We start from the raw sequence: 22,611 nt of genomic DNA, 5'->3' as shown, positions 1-22,611 counted from the left end.
GGGTAGGAGCACCTTCTCTGGAGAGTTTAGCTGTGATGATCTGCATAATTATCCTACATACCGCTAAGCATTTAGGAGTGGAACCTGCAGCTATGGTTGATGAAGTTGTTTACTTTCCAGGATCAAATTCCTTTTATGCAGCTGAGTTACTTCCACTGGAGTGAGCGCCTCTCCACTTCGTTTCACCTCAGTGAGTGTGAAGTTGTTGGTTGTGTTTTGGTTTGCACGAGTGCCACCTTGGATCTCTTCTGTAAGTGGCAGCTGCCAAGTATGAGTTTGTATACACTAACATGCAAGTTCTCAGATGAGTGGGGATGTCAAGGGAAGGAAATATGGAGTGAATATGAACTTTTTTATATAATACTGTTAATGATTTATTTAGAAAATGTCAGTGTAGATGTAGATGTTTTAATGCTTCTGAAAGGAGAGGAGAAAAACATTCCCAGTGCCACTGCATTAATATTTGGACAACATCCACAGTGTTGAAGATCCTTGAATCCCAAACAGCTCAGTGGGTGTAAAGGAAAAGAGAGTTTAGCAGCAGGTAATCTTTTGGTTTCTAGATGACAGTTGAGAGGACTTTGGCTCGCCAGCTGGCATGTATAAATTCTGCAACCAGCTGGATTACTGCAAATCATCAGTGAATTCAAGGAAGCATACAGAGACATACACAAATACACAGACATACACACACGGCAATGCTCAAATTCAGGCAGGAATACACAGAGACAAGCATTTATAAATACACACACAACATCCAGCTCACAACAGCAGCTGCTTCCTTGAAATACATCACACTTTCTCTAAAACAAGATCCAAGGCCTGCTGTTCCTATTTTCAGCCACTTGGGATAAAAATAGCTTCTAGGGAGAAACATCACTCACTGATAAATTCATCCTGATACTTACTGGAAGCAAAGACGAGCTGAGTTTTTATTAGAGCTGTTTTCTTGTTTATATTGGCTCAGCTGAAACACCGAAGCAACCAACAGTTGGCGTCTTGCTGGAAAGAAAATCCACCTTTCAGATGTCACACAGCAGGCGCTTACACAAACTCAATACACTTTTCTTTGGAAACAGTCCCATTTTTCTTGCATATTAAGTCATTATAACTTATTGGAAGATCAATGACTCTGGCATATTTTGTAAGCTCAGCAATGTGCAGTTGGATAGCAGATGAGTAGGAGGAGCGTTTTCAAAGTAAAAAGAGTGACCTTTGAGCTTTTGTTTTATAGCCTGTTGTCTGTGTTTCAGAAATGATATATCATTAACTCAGTATTGTTATAGGCATTATTTACATTCCTCTTTAAAACAAGTAAAGGGGTCTCTCTATAGAAGCTAAGAGTTAAGTCTGCTTATCTCCTTGGCATCATAATTATAAATAATTGGCATCATGTATTCTGCAAGCTTTAACAAGTTCTCATTTTTAGATTTAAGATGATAAAGTTCATCTTTCCAATTGTTCTCATTCACTGTCTTAATAGCTTGCAGCAGGCACTGAGAGACAGAGAAACACTCGCTGCTCCTGCAGTCTACTATGACACAAACTTTGTTATCTTCTTCTCCTCCCTCCTTTATTACTATGGTCGTTCAGCCCCACCTCCAGGTGCCCTAATATGGGGGCATATCTCTACCCTCCAGCCAATCGGGTGGCTGCATGCATCCCTCCTCGAGATGGGGCACTGGCCAGGCCTGAGCTTTCAGTGAGGGGAGCAACAGGCTGGCTGGTGACAAGGGGCAAATGTTTAAAGCAAAGAGAGGGGGAAAAGAGAAAAAAGTACCAACAACAAATTAATGACAGCAGCCGACCAACACGAAGTGAGTGTGAAAGAGTCATAAGAACAAGAGAAGAGGACGAGCCTGAGAGTGAAGCTCTGCTTCTGTTGCTGCTGCTGCTGCTGCAGGTGGAGGGCCTGTCACCTTTGAGGACACGCTGAGGTTGAAAATTAAGGTAGGCTGTGTGGATGTGGTTTAATAAAGTCTGTGCTCATGCAACACTGCAGTCTGTGGATACCAGTCTGTTGCTGTGTAGGAAAATGTGCTAAAAGATGGGGAAGATTTTTGCTGGTTAGAGCAAATATGAAAGCATGTGTTCCTGATACTCTGTGTTATGGAATAGCAGCAGTGTTTTTTTTCCCTTTTTTTTGCTCTGCGTCTGTATAATTTAGCTATAAATCTGCCTGAAAACACATTGTTGTCTTTCTGAAAGGTTGGTTTAACATTTGGCAGCTCAGGAGCTGCTGAGAGCTGGGCAGAATAGTTTATGGAGCTGCCTGCAGACTCCAGTTTGCTGACATTGGAGAGCATAACAATAGTGTGCTGTTTAAATGCAAAGACAGTTTTAGTAAGACAGCTGCTGCTAGTGTTTATTCCAACATGCCAGTTGCTGGTTACAAACACGCGAGTATTCACTGAGGTTTATGGTAACTATTTGCAGCATGACATGTCGTTATGCTCCAAGTTTATAAGGGAGTTTTGTCAAGAGACCCAAGAGAAATAACACTTGAAAATTAATCAGAGCACTTATTTTAACCGTGTATCTGGCAGTGCCATTTGTTCAGCCCACATAACAGAGTGCCCTCATCATAAATAAACCACTCAACATTGTAAGTAGTTTACTGCTCTTTTAAACAACTGTCAGTAAACTACTCATGTCCCAGCAAGGTTTTTTTGTAAAAACAGCAAGTGACCAAGCTCCTGGTGTACGCACTAGTACGTCTTTATGCTGCAGAGCACGCAGTCATTTCCAGTAGTCCCTGTCTTAATGTTACACACAGTGACAGCTGCAGTGTGACGGTCACAGGATCTGTTTGGCCCCCAGGTCCAACTTCACCGCTTACCAGCCTGGTATGTACGCTGGCTTAAAGTGGGTACAGAGGTATCACAGCCAAAGCACACCCACTCTGTGATTGAAGATCACAAACAAATAAGTCCCTCTGGATTACATAATGCATGCACTGGACATTTTTAGACGATAAAAGCTACATCTTTGACAACAACACCAAAATAGACCAGCGAAACCAGAAGGCAGATTCTTCTTTCCAGCAACATTTGCACCAGCGCCCTAAAGGTTAAAGGTTAAAATGGTTTCATTTTTCCACTGGTTTAGGTGAACACATTTACTGTGTGTGGATGTGTGTGTCCACACTGAACTGAGAATAAATGACGTCAGAAATGAAATGATGGATGATGATAGCAGTTTCCTGGCGACAGATTTTGGGTGGTGGTTGCAGTTATGGGTGGGGTCAGTTTTAGACCGGCATTTAAGGGGTCAAGTGGGGTTAAGAGCTGACGGGGTAGTTCATGGGGGAGACCTCATGAGGAAACACCACTTGACGTACATGCAGGGTGAACTTCCTCTGGTGCACGCAGAGAGCTGAGAGGATGTTACAGGAAGGAAGACTCCTGTAAACAAAAGACCTGAAAGTACACTTGTTTTGCTTTGCTTTTCTTTTCTTTGAGACTTTATTTTAAACATGGTAAAATAACACAATAAAACATAAGGAAGGAGTGGGGAGAAGCACAAGGTTATTTAATCACACCCCATCTTCAATATTTAGTAACTTTACTTCCTGTTTTTTTCCTTCTCGCTCATAAATCCTTGTTTACATTCTTCTTTCTATAAATTTATTGTATAAGCCCAATAACACACCAAAAAGACGCACAGATAGAAATAGGTATGCATAGATACGCACACTTATAAATACATATACATGCACATGCATCTATATATACATAAAAAAAAATCAAAAATAGAAAATAAGTATAAATAATTGGTGAGACATCCAATCAAAACCTTTCTTTGTTCCTTCCTTCCCTGCAAAAACTACCTCTACTATTTTACGTCTTTTTAAACTGTGTCAGTTTGTTCAAATTATAAGATGCTTATAGTTTGTGTGTTTTATCCTAAGCTAACCTGAGCCGTGACTGTCTTTCACTATGTGAAAATTCAATCGTTTAAAATAAAAACAAACTTCTGTTTATAAGAGGCATTTCCTGTCCAGAGGCTAACGCCTCCGGGTGTGCCTTGTTTTGCCCATCTGATGTCTCAAAGGGGCAGGAAACACACTGGGATCTATCTCTCTCATCTTCAATGGTTTGGACATGATGCTGTTTGCTTGGTGCTTTTATCTAAAGTGGCGCACGGCGGCAACACTTCCGAAATTTGCAGTTGGAAAAGACCCGGTGGGATTCGGGGCCACCCGTGGTTTAGAGGCCACTGAGCTCCACAGTTTCTGTCTTCTTATTCAAACAGGACAGCACATAGTCACCCAATCGCAGTGCATTTAAATTTACCTGTTGAAGACCATTTTCCCTTTTGGCTCCAGATTGTTGTAACGAATTACAGGTTTAAGATTCAGGTAATCAGTCATTTTACAATCAATGTTCAATATCCAACAGGACAAAAAAAAGCTGGAGCATTTCTTGGGTGTTAAAATGCTAAATTGTACATTTTCCATATTGTTACCAGTAGCAAAGTCCACCACTGACGTATTCTGCAGACTTCCAGTGGAAAAGATATTATGTAACATTTAGACAGGCGATAAAATAGCTAAGCTGTAAACTAACCTTTATCTGTAAATTAAAACCAGTGGAGCATCTTTCCTAAAACAATGTCCTTATTAGATTGAATGATGACAAGCCTCATTATAAACACTCCAGTGTGTATTATACTGCAGGTACTAATCCAGAGTCCCTCATAAAAACACAGAGCTGCACATATCCAAGCATCAAAACTCTCTGCACGTACAAGTGCTGATATTTTAGGTGGGAAACTTTTGTTTTGAATGTGGTTGAAGTGACCCTCTCACTATAATTGTCAGGGTCCTGGGTCTCCTGACCCAGCGTTTTAGTTCTTTGTGATTTTTGTATTATTGTACTTGGTGTGAGTTTCTAGTTTCGATCCCTTGCCCTTCATGTTTCTCTATGTCCCCTCTGTTCTGTGTAAGTCTGTCTGCATGTTTGAGTTCCCCTCTGTGCCTCTCGGTTGTTAGAGTCCTCTGCCTTATGGTTTATGTCTCTGTGTTTCCTAGTTGCTGTCTCCACTGTGTCAAGTTTGCGTCTCTGTGTGATCCTTCCTGTTTTACTTTGTAGGTCCGTGTCTTATGTGAATGTGTCCTGCTTTGCTTGTCTCATCAGTTCTAATTTCCCCCAGCTGTGCTCTCCTTCTGTGTCTCATTCTCCTCGTTACTTCCCAGTGTATTTAGTCCCTGTGTTTCTCTGAGTCAGTGTTGTGTCGTACCCTCAACAAGCTGTGTGTGTTTTGCTTCCGTGTTACCAGTGTTTTGTTTCCAGCTCTAGCTCCAGTTCAGTATTTCTGCTTCAGTGTTTTAGTCCACCAGCGTTTTTGTTGTCCTTTGGTGAGTTTAGTTTAGTAAGAGGTTTTCCCAGCAATAAAGCTGCGCTTTAAGTTGAACTTCTGTGTCTGAGTCCTGCATTTTGGATCCACCACTCCTGCTTGCCTGCCTGCCACACAGCCAACCATGACAATAATCTGTTTAATACTGTTCACTGTTTGTTGCCAATATGTGTTTCTGGGACAGTGCTTCACTGGCTTGCGTGCAAGTTGAAATAAAATCAACGCAGTGTGGGCTTGCATGATATAGCGCTAATGTATGAGCGTCACATCACTCCCCTTTGTCTGTTTGTTGCATCACTTCTAAATTGTCATATTTTGAATTTCTGATATATTCCATTTTCACATACCATTTGTTTCAAAATGAGGAATTTACGGTGTATGCAGATGACATTCAGTATAAGCATCATAGAATAGAATAGAATTCAACTTTATTGTCATTGCACATGCACAGGTACAGGGCAACGAAATGCAGTTTGCATCCATCCAGAAGTGCTTTAGTGATATAGATATATTACAATATATATTAGCAATAGTATAGATATGTAAGTATACTACAGAAATGGGTCTATTATGGTATGTTATAATGTACACGGTATGAAGTATGTTGTGAATATTCTATAACTAAGTATGTAAAGGCTGTAGTGAGTACAAGCTATGTACAGGCTATGAACAGGATATAAATATGAAAAACTATACAGAATATGAAATAAATAACTTTACAGAAATCTGAGATATACAGCTATACAGAAATGGGAACTATGCAAGTTGTAAACAGTTGTAGGATTAAAGATTATTGAATGTACAGAATGATTATTTACACAGAGCTATACAGTAGTGCAGTTAAGATAAGTGAGGGTGTAGATAGTTTCTACAGAGGCTATATAAAGTGCTAGTGGTTGTGAGTGGTGGTTCAGTCCATGTTATTATTGTGTTTGAGGGTACAGTTGTCCATTGTGGGTGTGTGTATGTTCAGTCCATGAGTTTAACGTGGGTCAGATGTCAGGAGGCAGAGTTCAGGAGTCTGACAGCTGTGGGGAAGAAGCTGTTCCGGTACCTGGTGGTCTTAGTCCGGAGGCTCCTGTGGCGCCTCCCAGAGGGCAGGAGGGTGAAGAGTCCATGTGATGGGTGACTGGGGTCTTTGATGATTTTCCCAGCCCTTTTCAGACACCGCTTCCTGTAGATGTCTTTTATGGCAGGAAGTGGTGCTCCGGCGATGCGCTGGGCAGTTTTCACGACCCTCTGCAACGCCTTCCGGTCCGAGGCAGAGCAGTTCCCGTACCAGACTGTTATACAGTTGGTCAGGATGCTCTCGATGGTGCAACGATAGAAGTTCACCAGGATGTCTGAGGACAGGTGGTTCTTCCTCAGAGTCCTCAAGAAGAAGAGGCGCTGGTGAGCCTTCTTGACCAGCTTGGAGCAGTTGGTCGTCCAGGTGAGATCCTCGGAGATGTGGACTCCCAGGAACTTGAAGCTGCTCACACGCTCCACAGCCGTCCCCTTAATGTGGATGGGTGGATGTGGGTCAGCATTCCTCCTGTAGTCCACGATGAGCTCCTTGGTCTTCTCGGTGTTAAGCAGCAGGTTGTTTGTGTCGCACCACTCAGCCAGACGATCCACCTCCTCCCTGTAGGCGGCCTCATCGTTGTCACTGATGAGGCCAATCACCGTGGTGTCATCTGCAAACTTAATGATGGTGTTGGAACCATCAGCAGGTCTGCAGTCGTGGGTGAAGAGGGAGTAGAGGAAAGGGCTCATCACACAGCCTTGTGGTACACCGGTGTTCATCGTGATGGTAGATGAGCAGCGGTTATCCAGCCGGACATGTTGGGGGCGGTTGGTCAGGAAGTCCAGTAACCATTTGCAGATGAGGGAGCTGATGCCCAGGTCTGTCAGTTTCCTGATGAGTTGTGAGGGGTGGATTGTGTTGAATGCTGAACTGAAGTCTATAAACAGCATTCTGGCGTAGGTGTTGTTGTTGTCCAGGTGTGAGAGGACAGAGTGCATTGCGATGGAGACTGCATCCTCTGTGCTCCTGTTCTGGCGGTATGCGAATTGGTGGGGGTCCAGGGTGGGGGGGAGACAGGATTTGAAGTGTGCTAGGGCCAGCTGCTCTAAGCACTTAGTGATGATGGGGGTGAGTGCTACTGGGCGGTAGTCATTGAGGCAAGATGGGTTGGAGTTTTTGGGTATCGGGACGATGGAGGTGGATTTGAAGCAGGCCGGTACCACAGCGTGGGCCAAGGACAGATTGAATATGTCTGTCAGCACTCCTGCAAGCTCCCCAGAACACGCTCTGAGAACACGCCCGGGGATGCCATCAGGACCTGCAGCCTTGTGGACATTGATCCTGCTCAGCACCGCTCCTACATCGGTGGGGGAGAGAGTCAGAGGTTGGTGGTCTGGCGTCATGTCTGCTTTGGTTGTGGTTGTGGGGTTCCCTCGCTCAAAACGAGCATAAAAGTTGTTGAGCTCGTTGAGGAAGGAGACATCAGAGGATGCGGGGGAGGGTTTGGTGGTCCTGTAGTCTGTAATGGTCTGGAGTCCTTGCCATAGATGAAGGGAGTTAGATATTATGGGAAAAAAGATATATGAAAAACATTGTATGTAACACACCCTGAACAAAAAGTATGGCATTTGTTTTAAATTATTGTTAAACATGTCAGGGAGAACTTGTACTCTTTGCTAATACTTAATTACTCACTTACATCATGCATTTCTTCTGATTTTCCACCTGCAGCTCCAACATACCAGTAGAGTCAACTCGGTATTAGAGTCCAGTACATAAGTCATGATACAGGCAAACGGAAGGTTTGTTATCACTCCCCAAGACAAACATCCATTTCCCTAAAAACAATCGAATGAAGATTATTTCCATCTGCAGTAATTTACATTTGGCACCATGGTGCTGTTCTGGGACATCTCAGATTCTTCGTTCACATGTGCAGAAAAATAGTGAGGACAAAATAAAGCAAACATCAGTGGCATCAGACACGAAGGAGCTGTATCAGAGGTGGGTTGCAAAGTGGCTTGTAGATTCAGAGCAAACGCTATGACATGAGACAAAACAGTATTATAGAATGAAACCAAAGATCAAACCCTGGTTTCAGGTTCAGAACCTGGGAATAGAGCAGCTGCGAGAGAATTCAACATCAATGAATCAATGGTACAGAAGTAAAAGAAGCAAGAAGAATGAGTTAAGTAAAGTTTGAATTATCTGACTGTTTTGTTTCGCTTAATGCGCCTTATAATCTGTTGTGCCTTATGGTTATTAAACATTTGAAAGAAATTGCCCACCCCTGGTCTAAACAATCTCAGTCCACGAGGGCCGGTGTCCCTGCAGGTTTTAGATCTCACCTTGGGTCAACACACCTGAATCACATAATTAGTTCGTTACCAGGCCTCTGGAGAACTTCAGGACATGTTGAGGAGCTAATTTAGCCATTTAAATCAGCTGTGTTGGTTCGAGGACACATCTAAAACCTGCAGGGACACCGGCCCTCGTGGACTGAGATTGCCCACCCCTGGTTTAGACTAAGTAGATCCACTTCAACTTCATACATCAGGTCTGTGAACAGACTGTGTCAGAACAAACCAGTGATGCTGAATCACAGATTTCATTGTTTTCCTTTTTTTAAGAGCTGATGTTTTTTGAAGTATTTACAGTCAGTCTGGGGACTGGAATAGAAACAGCTTCCTTCCTTTGCTCTCTGTCCTAAATTTAGACCCAGTAAGTTTTGTGTTATCTGCTCAGTCTCCCACCAATTGTAAAAAAGTGTGGCGGTATGGCGGTATTTCCTCTGTGTGTGAACTCTTGCGTAAGTGTGTGAGGAGAAAAAATATTTTTATCTACAGTATATGTGACCTGTGCTGATAATACTCCTCTCTAGAAATAAATCACGAACACATCCTCAGCTGTTTGTCAGGCGCTATGTAATGTGTTACGTCAAAGACATGTTATCAACTTTTTAAAGGGCAGACTTGTTTTCTTTGCGTTGACACCTGATGCTCAAGTCCAGCCGTCATTGAGCCAACTATAACATCATTAACTTGTCCATCTTTAATAGGCTTAAAGCAGCCGCTGAACAGGATTAGAGCAGCAGGGTCAGTTTCATGAGGCTTCGTCTTTAAGGCACTGCGGGACAACAAAAACGATTCAGCTGACATCACATCATCACAATTCATGATGGATGTCCAAACTAGTGCGAGGAATCACAGCTATCAGTCACACACTGACAGCAGACAAGTGATACTGGTTGTTCAGACAAGTGCCTTCTTGCAGCTGTAATTTGTTAAAGTGATAGAAAAAGAAATCAATGGGTTGTGAGGACAAAATGTCTAATTCAACCGCGTTTACCTGTGGTGTAAAGTGGTACATGGGTATGTGTTGAGTCGTGGTAACCTGGGGAGCTGAACTGGAGCTCAGTTCTGCATAACTCAAAACAGATATGGTGTCCCATGAATGCCCATTTATCCATTTTCTTAACTGGGTATCCAGTTCAGTGTCACGGGGTAGCTTGGAGGCTATCCCATATGTCTTTGGATGCTGATACTAAGGCTCCTACCAGCTAAACACTCTGCCCATGTACATGATTGAAAAAAATAACCATTTAAAATGCGTAAAGTAAGGTCTTGTATGAATTGGTGTGAATGGGTTAATACTGTTCCTAGTGTTGGACAGCAGTCCCCAACCTTTTTTGCGCTACGGACCGGTTTATGTCCGACAATATTTTCACGGACCAGCCTTTAAGGTGTCGCGGATAAATACAACAAAATAAAACCAGTACTGGTACCCAAAAAAAGAAGATTTATTCATAAAATACACAAGAAAGACCCAGGGAAATCCCAGGGACATCATAGAACACCCATTAAATCCTAGTCCATCTAACTAAGCCTTGGAAGTAAATGCTAAAGATGCTTATGTGGTATTTTAGGAATCTTCCGGGAAGTTTTTGATTTTGGGCAAAACCTTTCTAAAAGCCAGTAGTTTATTTTAGCCAGTCTTTGCTTCAGAAACAGGCGTGAACCTCTCCCACACATGTCAGTGGAGCAGTGTGACTGGTTAATGTGTGGTCCGTGTTAAGCGTTAAGAGTGGAACAACCATCTTTGCAGTTGCAGAATTCTCCCACAGATTTCTACTAAGGACTTTTTTAAGTTTAATGTCTCCCACTCCCATAATATCCCAACTTTGTTCATTTAATGTTCTGGAAAAAATGTAGGTGCAGAAAGTCTAATCCTTAAATATTAAAAAAAGATGGAGGGTTTTAAAATATGTGAAAATCAGGCAGCAGGGTGTCAGAGAGCTCAGCATCACTGACGTCCAAATGTTTACATGTACCATGGCTAATATGGAAAGCAGTTCTTTTCTCTATCACTGGAGTTCACAGACCATTAAACACATTTGTTTAAAAGATTTGTCCACCAAATCACTCACTTCCGTACTGTGTAGACTCCGAAGCCAGAAAAGCTGTGACGAACAAGACTAACTCCTTGCTCTCCTTGCAGCTCACTGACAGTTAAACTGAAAGAATGGATCATCTCAGGAGGTGATTGGGGTCAATATATTTTACTGAAATGATTACTTCACAAACAACACAATACCACTGCATTTTAAGGGACATGAGAATTTGTTGCTTCTTTAATGCAAACACTAGAAAAATAGAAAAATAGTTCCGGTATCTTTCTCTGAGAGGACATCTCTCTTATTGGTGTGAATACTTGATCATATTGGTGCAACAGGTAAAGACGAACCAAGTAACGCTCTCCATTCAGGAAAGGCTGCATCCATCCCTCAGAGTTTTTACTGCGCACTGACCTACAGCGACATAGAAATGTTGCAGAGCTGTAGTTAGCATATAAATCCACTTAATCCCAGCATACTTTGATAAACACTGCATAACGATTTACATGTGAAACTGGCAAAGAAGCTTTTTGCTCAAACTTAGCAGTGAAGCTGTGAAGTACTGTCAGGCCCCGTTTAAGTTTTTTTTCCACTCTGACTTCATAAATAAACCCACCCACACCATCAAATCTACTTTAGACAACTTAATCCAGCTCCTGTTTGGCAAAATGCAGAGTGGCTGACAGCAGCAACGCACTCTTTGGCTTTCAAGTTTTTCCTCAGATTCAGGGCCCATCGTAAGAACAGTCAGGCACCAAGGAATAAGACTATTAAATACATATTACTGTATCTGTCTTGGACATGTTGCTTAGAAATTATACGACTGTACACGTTTCGGCTTAATTGTAGCCTCCTGGATATTTTGTACATACACAAGTACATCTCTCAGCTGGCTTGGGAAGATCTTTGTTTCCCTCCAGACGAGCTTTACAAGCTGATCAGGGAGAGGGAGGTCTTGGGGTCTTTCTTTAGAGTGCTAGCTCCACCACCCAGACCCGGATGTGTGGTGGAGGCAGAATGGGAGTAAATGTATGGATGGACAATAGTTTTTCAGGTTTAATTTAAGGAAGTATTTCCTGTTCATTTTGTTTTCACTCACTTCAGAAACTTTAAACATTCACTTCATACCTCAGGCCATCTGCGCTAAAGGTCAGGGACTCGAAATTTTAAATAAACTGCCTGAAAATTCACCAGAATACAGAAAACACCAGACCACCTGCATAATGTGCATCTCCAAATTCAAAGCTGTGGCCATGATTACATTTACATGTTGTTTTTAAAAAAATGCATTACAGTTTCATTATGCTCTCTGTGTGTTGTCTTCACTTCAGTGGCCGTGAAATCAACAGTGTAGAGAGGAGATGAGTGTGAAGGAGAACCGTACACACATGCTTAGTCTTAACCAGGAGAGTTATCCCTGAATGGCTTCCAGCTGCTGTTATAATGTTCAACATTTCCCGCTGGCCCGAGGGTTGTTCTGGCCTGTAGTTTTCAATTTCAAGAAATGATTGTACCTGAAGTTTTAGAACACTTCAGTATGTTTGATGGTTTGCTTGTTAATGCAATCATTAATATTTCCACCTCATCTGTGTAGGCAGATTGGTTTGTGTGACTGGTCTGTGTGCTGAGCCTCGTATATTTGTGTGAGCTACAGCAAACACACTGATCCGCTTTAACCTTTTCCTCTCGTAGTTTTAAGTAGAAATGTAGAAGTCTTCTGGGAACCCAAAAAAGGGTAACAGAGGGTTAGACTGCAAAACCGGCAGTCTGGTAGTTTACAGGAACACAGTGGTCTGGAGATGAGTCAAATTCCCAGCCTGGGCTGTTGTTTCAGTCCATACCCTGTGATATGAAAAATGAAAGTTTTTCTGCCTTGAGGAAAAATAAAAGAGTGGATCCTGTGATGCAGCAGAATAGTTATTTACACGAACGAGCAGTAAGTATGGTTGCAATACTTGCAGTTATAACTAAACTAATACAGTTACAATACTACAAAGCTGCTTTACTCGTGCACACCCTGGCCTGTTTTATGTAAATATTACTTTAAATGCTTTGTAGAACACTGTTAAAAGAGGCTACTTTTAACATTTTTATGAGTGCCACAAATTTTCAAAGTCCTAATCAAGGAAGTTTTCTCCCAAAGAAAACAGGTCTTCTAAACTGCCCCAGATAGCTTTTCTTTTTTTTTTGCAGTCCACATTTTTCTTGATTTATCTGCACCACTATGTACCAATTTTACATAATATCCACCTAGCGGGTATCATGCAAAGTAGTTTGGCACTCCCTCAAAAATGAATGAACAGCTGCCATGCAGTCTCCCTCTGCAGTGCTGCTTTTGCCAACTGTAATCTTTCTCAGGGACAACCAAAGCATAGAGATGCTGTTATTGGCTGTGACATTGGACACACGAGTCTTCATGCACTCCCGACCCCTGAGAGGGTGAACATCCAGCATCTTATTGTTATTTTTGATTGCAGTGTCCCCTTTAACATTGCAGTGCAAATTGAACAACTTGTGTGGTTAGCTTTAAATATATTCCCACTGGCCATAGTTGCATTAAAATTGAAAGGATGAGGGTCAGTCAACATTTTGGGAATCAGTTTGAAACCAGTAAACAGCCATACTCTGTTAGTTGTTTGTTAGTTCCTGTGTTTTCAGGTCACGTTTTTGTGTTATTTACCGCAAATTATACTCTGCTGGCTTTCTGAACACTTCCTGATGGTATGTAAAGGATCCTTTTGCTCACCCTCCAGGTCCTCAGCATGTTTCATGAAACTCTGCTCGGTAATTTCCTTGTAATTCTGCTGATATTGCTCCAACTAGACTCACATTGGCAGAAAAACTAATAATCAGAAAGTAATTTGTGTGAATTACTATGAAAAATATGAAAATAAAACTGCATCGTGTAACGCCTTCCTGAACGAGTTGGTTCTGGTTCTTATACATAGGGGATACATAGCTGAGCTCCAGGGTGTCGTCACCCAAAAGCTGGCATCAAGGCGACTGCATAAATCGAGTGTTATGTCTCTATTTTACCTGGTTGTTTACTAATCAGAGCAGCAGCAAAGAGGCAATCAAGCAGTAATGTAGTCAGGTATGAGGAATGATACTTTTCTAACATCCACTTTTCATTGAAGGAAGTTTTAAACTGTGGGTAAAAATACCTCCCACTTCACTACTTTACACCTACACATGCTGGGGTGTCTGTGGGGCAGTCGTGAGGCGTGTGGGGGCCTGCAGATGTGAGTCTGATCTATAATAAGACCACTCTGTGAGGCATTTCAAATCTTCTCCTCCTCCTCCACTGCCATGCCTCCATTCCTTAGCTCCATCCAGGGAGTGCCACCTCCTCCACCTGTTGCTGTCCATCTGCAGCACAGAGCTGCAGTTTAAAGCTGCTGTAGGTGAAAACCTACAGCAGCTTAACAATCCCCAGTCATCTGCATGTTTACACTTTCACTGTAATATTCTCACCTGAAAATGTTTCTTCACTTTTCTAATTTCACAGATCAGGAAATGTAAACATGTGTTTTAAGTGTCTTTTATTTTTATTTTGTTTATTACAGTTTCAATAATTGAACAGATTTCTATATAGTTTGTATATACATTTAAAAATTACATCACTCGCTGGAAATTTCTGTCACCGTTATGCCTACTTTAGTTTAATAAAACATTTCAGTAACAACTGCTCATTTAGACTCTGACGCCACTTATGGGCCATTAGTTCAGCAGTGCAGTGGGTACACCTGCTATTGCCGCTGCACTTGATAAATAGTCCCTCTCAGTAGCACAAAAACAAGTCAGAAAGGGTTAGAATATCCTAAATAAAAATATTCTATTTCTAAAGATCATATTTTGTCTTTAGTCTGTGTCTGATTTTAAGTTTAAACTATATTCAAATGCACATGAAAACACCAGAGAGTGAAAACATCTTATTCCAGAGCTCAGTGTCTAAAAGTAGATCATTATTCTTTAGATAATTGTCTTAAAACCTTGAAGAATAAACATGTGTGAGGGTGAGGTTTCTGTCTCTACTAGAGCACCATTCAGTGAATTAGCAGGTACTCTGGGATGGTTCTGATGTCTCCGCGGATCTTTTAAAAGCATCGGTCTCTTCAAAATGTTGTTCTGTTCCATTAATTCATGTCCCTGCTCCTCCGTGACTGATACACTGACGGCTGGGATGCAGCGAATGTATGTTATGTGTTCCTGTGACCCGCTAGACACCAGATACCCCCTACCCACCCAAACAGGCACGGCATCCACGCTGACACCACACGCCCAAACACACGCACTCAAATTCACACACACACGCACATAGCTGAGCTGAGGCACCGAAAAGTAACCACATGATTGCAGAGAAACAGAGGTGATTCCTGCAGACTTGTGCTGTTGTTGGCAAGTCCATGAATTCAAGAACGTTCTTAAAAATATTTCCAACAAACCAAACTTTGTCCAGCAGATGCACTGTGCACAGGGGCAAAATATTAGCCCACTTCCTGATTTCTTCGTTTATTTGTTTCTTCCATATTTGTCTCACTTAAATGTTTCAGATCATCAAAGTAATCTTAACATGAGTGAATACAGTGTGGGAACAAAAACTAATCAAACCTACCTGACCCTCCTTCAATCATTAATTGACTCTGATTAGCAACAGCTTTTGCAAAGCTGAGACAAATTTCTCTAGCCACGCTTAAAGAGAACATGTCTGACAAACCAAAGGAGTCTAAAAGATCTCAAAAAGCAACACATCGTGCCGTGATCTAAAGAAACTCAGAGTTACAAAACCATTTCTAAGGCGAACCATAGTGAGAGGTTTCATCCACAACTTGGAACAGCGGTGAACTTTCCTAGGAGTGGCTGGCCTACCAAAATTTCAAAAATAGTGCATTGACAAGTCAGCCCAGAATAACTTGTAAAGAACTGCAGGCCTTACATGCTCCAGTTAAGGTCACAGTTCATGATTCAGCAATAAGAAAAAGACTTGGCAAAAATGGCATCCATGAGAGAGTTCAGAGGAGAAGATCATTGCTACCAAAAAGAACAAAGGCACATCTCACATTTGTTAAAAGGACTCTGTAGACTAATGGGACAAAAGTTGAACTATTTAGAAGATTTGATTCCTGTTTTATCTGGTGTAAAACTAACAAAGTATCTCAAAAAGAGATCATCACACCAACAGTCAAACTTGTGGGTGCCAGTGATGTTCTGGAAGTGCTTTGCTGCTTCATGACCTGGACCATATGTCATAATTGATGGAACCATAAAATCTGCTCTGTACCAGAAAATCCGGAAGGAAAATGTTCGGGCATCAGTTTGTGCTGTGAAGCTCAAGAGCACTTGGATTATACAGCAGGACAATGATCCAAAACATGCCAAGATCGTTTTGAAAGTCTGGATTTATCCAATTGAACAGCTTTGGCATGACTTTAAACAGAGTGTTCATGCTGAAAAACCTTCCAATATTGCAAATGCCTGATTGCACTTCTTGCCGCCAAGGGTGGTACTTTAGGCACTTTTTCACATAGGGTCAGCCAAGTTACACTGGATAAACAGAAAGGTTCAGGATGCACAGGGTTAAAACAAGCAGTGGAAGTATTCTTGCCTTGATCAATCCTCATTTTAAACACGCACAAACCTAAACCTGTATTTTACTATTTGACCTACAAACAGCTTGATTTGTCATGCTTGTATCTGCACTGCAGTCTCTAGGACATCACCTTTGTTTAATGAAGTTCATTTGTGCCATGTGAACAGTTTATATAACTCAAAAACCAAGAAACGCTGCACTCTCATAGGCTAGAAGCTTGCAGTGTCACATGAAAAAAATGCCCTGCTTTATCATCCATTTTAACTCTTGTGGTGAGTAGAGTCAGACAGTGCACCTGTAAGAAGGTCAGTTCTTTCCTACCATTATTCCAAACTTTGCATATTGCCACTGCGGTAGTATAATTTTATCAGCCTTCAGGGAGCATAGTGGTGTGCATCACCTCGGAGCAGCTGCTGACATGAAAAGTTACCAAAATAAACAATTTTGGCATTTTAGTATTTCTACAGAATATTTATAAGACACTAGTTTAGGCTTGTTGGGACCACTGGTTTCCTAAAGGTGTGAATGGACAGTTTGTGCAGATGGCTGGGCTCGGGCAATCAGTGCAGAGCAATAACTGAGACTATGGAAAGAATGTAAACCCTTCCAGAAGCTTCAGACTGACAGCTGTGTCACTATATCAGAGCCTCTAACTCCATATACTTAAACCTGACATGAATACCAGATGTTCATTTTCTCAAGAGCACTACCGGGGCTAATTTACTGTTACATGATGCTGTTATATTTCGATGGCATGTGAATAGTGAGTGGTGTCCTGCTGTCTCAAAGAAAGTGCTTTATGTCACCAAATGTCCACTGAAACAACAATTACTAGGCGTTTTTTGTTCTAGTTTTATTCTGCTCTTTTTGCTGGGCAAATTTTCCCAAGCATCCACCCTTTCATTGCTTTTGATTTATACATGAAAATGAACTCACCTCTGAACCATCTTCATTTTTTTTCTAACGAAACTTGAGGTAATTGCACAATTGCATTCTTCCTTGTTTATCGTCTTTCAAATGCAGGAAAATTGGCTGAATAAATTCAGGAAATGTCCTTCCACTCTCATTCTTTATGCCGCTCAACAAATCACTAACATGCTCCGTATCTAAAGATAATACCAAAGACATTCTGTTCATCACTGATTGATAATCAATGAATTAACAAATTAACAAGGAGTTGTTTTCTTTTAATGTTTTAGACAGAGACCAAGAGGACAGCCATGTTTTCAACCAGACCAGAGATCCAGCCGTAAGTACACAGCCTTCTTCCTGCTCATGCAAACACACCCATAAGTCATGTTACAGGTGTTACAGAGAAAATGTTTGATACGAACAGTACCAAGAGTTACCTGCATGAATGAAATTTGGAATTTACTCTAAATAAGGTGTATGTACAAACTGAGCTGTCACTTTAAAATGTGCAGATCTGCACATAAACAACCAAACAAAAGCTAAACTATCTTGGTGCACGCAGAAATTATCATGTTTAGGTTTTAAAAGTGCACATGCATCCTTCATTTAGAGACAGAAATGGCAACTAATTCATGATATCTATGTGCACGAAAGGGTCCCTGGTGTCAAAAAGGTTTAAAAACCTGTACCAGACTTTCTTTAGATCTTGGCATAAATTCATGAATTCTTAAAAATACAGAGCTGAGATGCAAGAGATTTAAACAGATCATTCCCTAATCAGTGGCAAATAATCTCATACATAAAGGTTATTGTGATTTTAAAGTTGTATAGATTTTTAGGCATGATAAATATAAGGAATATTCACTTCTCCATTAGACAGTTTTGGGTTGTTGTTTTTTTTTTTTTATACCCTTTTCTTGTTTTCTGTCCACAATGTCGATGATCATGTGAAACACGGCCACCAGAAACTCAAACATTAAGTAAAAATAATAATAATTCAGACTCCACCAAATGCTCAGTTTCATGCATTTTTTTCTGCTTTTGGATTTGTATGATGTCATAGTGAAGGCATGTGGTCATATCAGGCAAACAGCTGTGGCTGTCACCACAGATGTCCCGCCCACCTGCCATTTAAACCCTCTGTTTACAAGAAGCAGCAAATCAGAAGAAAGCTGACCTTAAAAAGGAAACCAAGGAATCAGTCTTAAATAAATAATGGTGATTTTGCACAAAAAATCATGGAATGTGACTTTTTGTCCAACAACAAAAATCCGATACTGGAAATGAGCTGAACAGGTCGCCTTTAGATTACAACATAAAAAACAAAAATAGTATATTACTGTTTAATTAAGTAACTGCAGTGTTTGACCAAGAATCAACTGTTTGCTTATCCCAATACACAAAGAAAAAAGTTGAGCAATTTCCATTTGACTGTATATAATAATAATAATAATAATAATAATAATAATAATAATAATAATGATTCTGTAACTATAAAAAACATGCAGCATTTCAGCTCTAAGTACCCAGGGGACACTTTCAGTCAGTGGAGCGATTCTTTTATGCGACTGCTGTTTAACTGAAACGAGCGTCGACAGACGTGACTGTTTGTCATGTTGCACAGCCGTGTATTTTACTGTGGCTGTTCATTTGCTCTAATCAAATCTATTTTAAATGTAGTGCATTATTGCACTTTATGAAGCGAGCTGCACATTATCTCTAGTGGCGTAGCACCTCATAAACAGAGCACTAAGTCATTACAGCTTTAAGTTTTATGCCTGCTGACTGCTGTGTTTCTGTGAGAGGAAATGTGTGTATTTATATATCTTTGAACAAGCAGCTTGCGGGGTGAGCACTAAAGACATGAGCATGGTAAGACAGCTTTCAGGAATATTACATTTGGTAAGCAAAATGGTTTCAAACTGAATTCTTCTAATGGGAACAATTATAAGATCTATTATCACAGGCATTCAGCTTTCACTGTGTGCTGGGAATTTATAGTTTGTATCAGAGGTTACACTGTCAAAGTGTTGGAACATAATGTTTTGACAAGATCATCTGTGCAAGAGTTCATGTCACAAGCAGAGGAAGGAGATATAGGAGGGTTGGACATGGTGTGCTTCCTCTAGAAAAGGGGGCGAGAGGTAAATGCCCCCATTTTTAACTTTGACTTAGTCTAAAATTAGTCTTGGGGAGAAACACCGTTTCAGTCCAAGAAAAAATATTCTTTGCAAATTAGAGGCAGCAGCAGAATAACAACAATATGTCGTGGTGGATTTAATCAGAAAAAATGAAATTATAAAGTAGATCACAAAGAGTTTATTTCATAATTCAATTTATAGTGGTTAACAGTCACCTGAAAGAAAATACCTTCATCTTTTCTTGCAGCTGTCTCTGAAAAACCTGCTTCAATAGGAGAACACAGCCAATGCAAACAACAGGATCACCAGTCATCTGGGGGACATTAAAAATGTAGCTGCTTCAGAAAAAAAATTTCACAATGCTTCTGTATTTTGCAAATACTGTTTGCAATAAAACCTGCATCACTTTTTAATACTGTGATTTTCATCCTGATACTGGATGGTACTGAAGCATGACTAGCACACAGAGTCAGAAACGTAACAAGACTACAGCTTGTACTGTAAATCTTATTTTACTCATGCAGAGGACGTTTGCTGAGCTGGACATGCACACTGTAGCTTACATTTTTCACATCTGGGAGATTCCCAGTACAGTTTTCCTCTGTTAAACAGCTTCACTGGAGCAGCAGAGAAAGAAATGTCAATATGTGTTAAAATTTAAAACATACGTCTCCCTGTTCTTAAGATTTTTCCCACAGCTTCCACTGCAGAGCTGTTCACAGGCCCAAAATAATCTTATTAATTGAGTTAAAGGGTAAAACCACCAGAAACTGCTGCCTCACGCGCTCAAACATCTCACTTTCTGTTGTCTGGGCAGGTGAAAGATAAGAGGCGGTCACCCCCGTCTTCCAGATCCCCCTCCGCCCCCCAGCGCAACCCTCACCACAGCGGCTCCACAGAGGAACAGGAGAGCCCTGAGAGAGTGGTGAGACACAGAAAATGACCTGCAATGATAGGATGCACATGAAGGTTTCATGCATAAACTGAGTTTTACTGCCATGCATCCATGTGTCAGAATAAAGGTGTTTACAAATCTAATTGTCAATAAAGAAAAAAAAAAGGTTGTCTGAAAAGCAACAGCGCTGACAAATCATCTTTTTCATCCATTTTTCATAAAAGGTAAAAACATTGGGTCATTTTAACCTCCTAGGACCTGGCGTCCACATATGTGGACATCACATTTTGGGTTATTTAGACCAAAATACTCAATTTTGCTCTACAAGGGCCTGATATCCACTTATGAGGACTTTATGCTGCTACTGTTCTATCGAAATTTTAAACGAATATCCTCATAAGTGGCTCTCATTTTTCTCAGAAACAAAAATTGGGTAAAAAAAATTTTTTAGTAATTCTTTGTTTTTACATTCATCAGCTCCCCATTCAGCCCAAATATCAAAGAGAAATTAAAAATGCATGCTGTGGAAGAGTTCGGGTCTTAGGAGGTTAAAGTGTATCTGAAAAGACTTTTAGGTAATCCATCTTATTGTGATCAGTATAACAAATGCCACTTCCTACCAGGCAATATTTTACACTAGCTTTATGAATTTTACAGAATTGGTCTTTACCGTACAAAATAACGTACCTTGCAGTAATTGCTGTTGTGATGTGGCTCTATATAAATAAAAATAAATTGAATTAAATTTGATTAGCGGGAATTGATTTACCTTTGGAGCCAGCCTTTAGTGGCTGCTGAAGGAACTGACAGCCATTTAAATATTAACGTTTTTCAGCTGTGGAGCTTTCTGTGTGTGTAAAGGGTTCTGATCAGTCATGTAAATATCAGATTCTCAATGCTAGTGTTATAAATTTAACCAAAAAAACAAAAAATCTTTATTTATTTAGCTTATACACAGTATCAGTTTAGTTCGTTTTTGCTTTATTTCAGTTAACAGTAGCATCCCCAGGCTTCTACCTTTCTACCTTTAAAACCTGGAGAGCAGCCAAATGGCTGGTAGGCTTTTAGCTAAGCTTTAGCTTCAGCCAAGTGGAAGCTAAATTGGCTAGTCATTCATATGTATATTAGGTTGTTACCTGGGAATTCTGGAGGGAGGGGAGTGGGGGTTTGAGTGGATTGAGGAATTTCCCTGCGAATCTTGTTGACTGTGCCGAGGATGGTGGTTTTCCGTCTAAGAAGTTTTTGCGCAAGTGAAAGCGATGTGAAAAAATTGTCCGTGGTAACATTTCTGCCCTTGTCTAGGAATGGTTCCATCAGCCTCATTACTACATTTTCAGAAAGTCTCTCCCCAGTGGGACGATTGGGGTCCTTGCCAAGATATGGGAAGACATTGCAAATGTACTTGGATTTTAGGTCGCAAGCCACCCAAAACTTGATCCCAAACTTGTCAGGTTTACTTGCAATATACTGCAGGAAACAGCACCGAGTCTTTGATGGGAAAAGCTGTTCATCAACGGTGATATGTAGACCAGGGTTGTAGCACGTGATGCAGTTGGTGACAAATGATCCCCACACACTAGAAATTGCAGCGAACTTATCAGTCTTTGCTCGATCACTGCGGGTGGACTTGTCATCAAAGCGTAGGTGTTGCATGATGTCTTGGAAGCGGTTTCGTGCCATAATTCCAATTATCTGTGGGTTTCCCAGGTTTGCTGACCAGCAGTCATTTAGAGATGGAACCCTGTTAACCCCCCGCAAGATGACAATTGCAATAAATGCCATTAGTTCAGGGAGGTCCATGAACCAATGAACATGCTCCATGCACCACTCAGCAGGCCATTTGTAAATATGTGTACAAATGGTTGGTTTTTTGTACTGTTTTTATCAATAAATCTCAGCAACAAAGGACATACACCCATGTGTGTTGATTTCTCCCTAAGATGGCAAACTGAAACAATCCAAGTTGGTGACTTTTGGAGATTTATTTCCCTGGATGATTGAGAATGCATCAAGATGAAACACAAAAGGAAGTTCACAGCTTTTAGCAGCTCCCCCACCCCCTCAATCACACACCCCCACTCCCCTCCCTCCAGAATTCCCAGGTAACAACCTAATATACATATGAATGACTAGCCAATTTAGCTTCCACTTGGCTGAAGCTAAAGCTTAGCTAAAAGCCTACCAGCCATTTGGCTGCTCTCCGGGTTTTAAAGGTAGAAAAGCCAAATGGCTGCTCTCTGGGAGTTTTTAAGTAACACTAATTTTATTAGCTAGGTTCATATTTGTTTATGATTTCCTTGATTTGGATCAAAGCCA

General features: G+C 41.0%; 1 long non-coding RNA gene across 1 annotated transcript; it reads left to right on the top strand.

Moving 5' to 3' along the window:
• The first annotated feature begins 1,718 nt into the window (after nucleotides 1-1,718).
• LOC309688289 lies at nucleotides 1,719-21,297 on the top strand. The gene is made up of 3 exons (XR_014271034.1): nucleotides 1,719-1,950; nucleotides 17,547-17,596; nucleotides 20,218-21,297. It is a non-coding gene; the product is annotated as an uncharacterized lncRNA (long non-coding RNA).
• The last annotated feature ends 1,314 nt before the right edge of the window (nucleotides 21,298-22,611 follow it).

This window comes from Aulonocara stuartgranti (assembly GCF_965226115.1).
Source record: "Aulonocara stuartgranti genome assembly, chromosome: 14".
NCBI classification, from domain to species: Eukaryota; Metazoa; Chordata; class Actinopteri; order Cichliformes; family Cichlidae; genus Aulonocara; species Aulonocara stuartgranti.
This window is presented reverse-complemented; position numbering and strand designations above follow the sequence as displayed.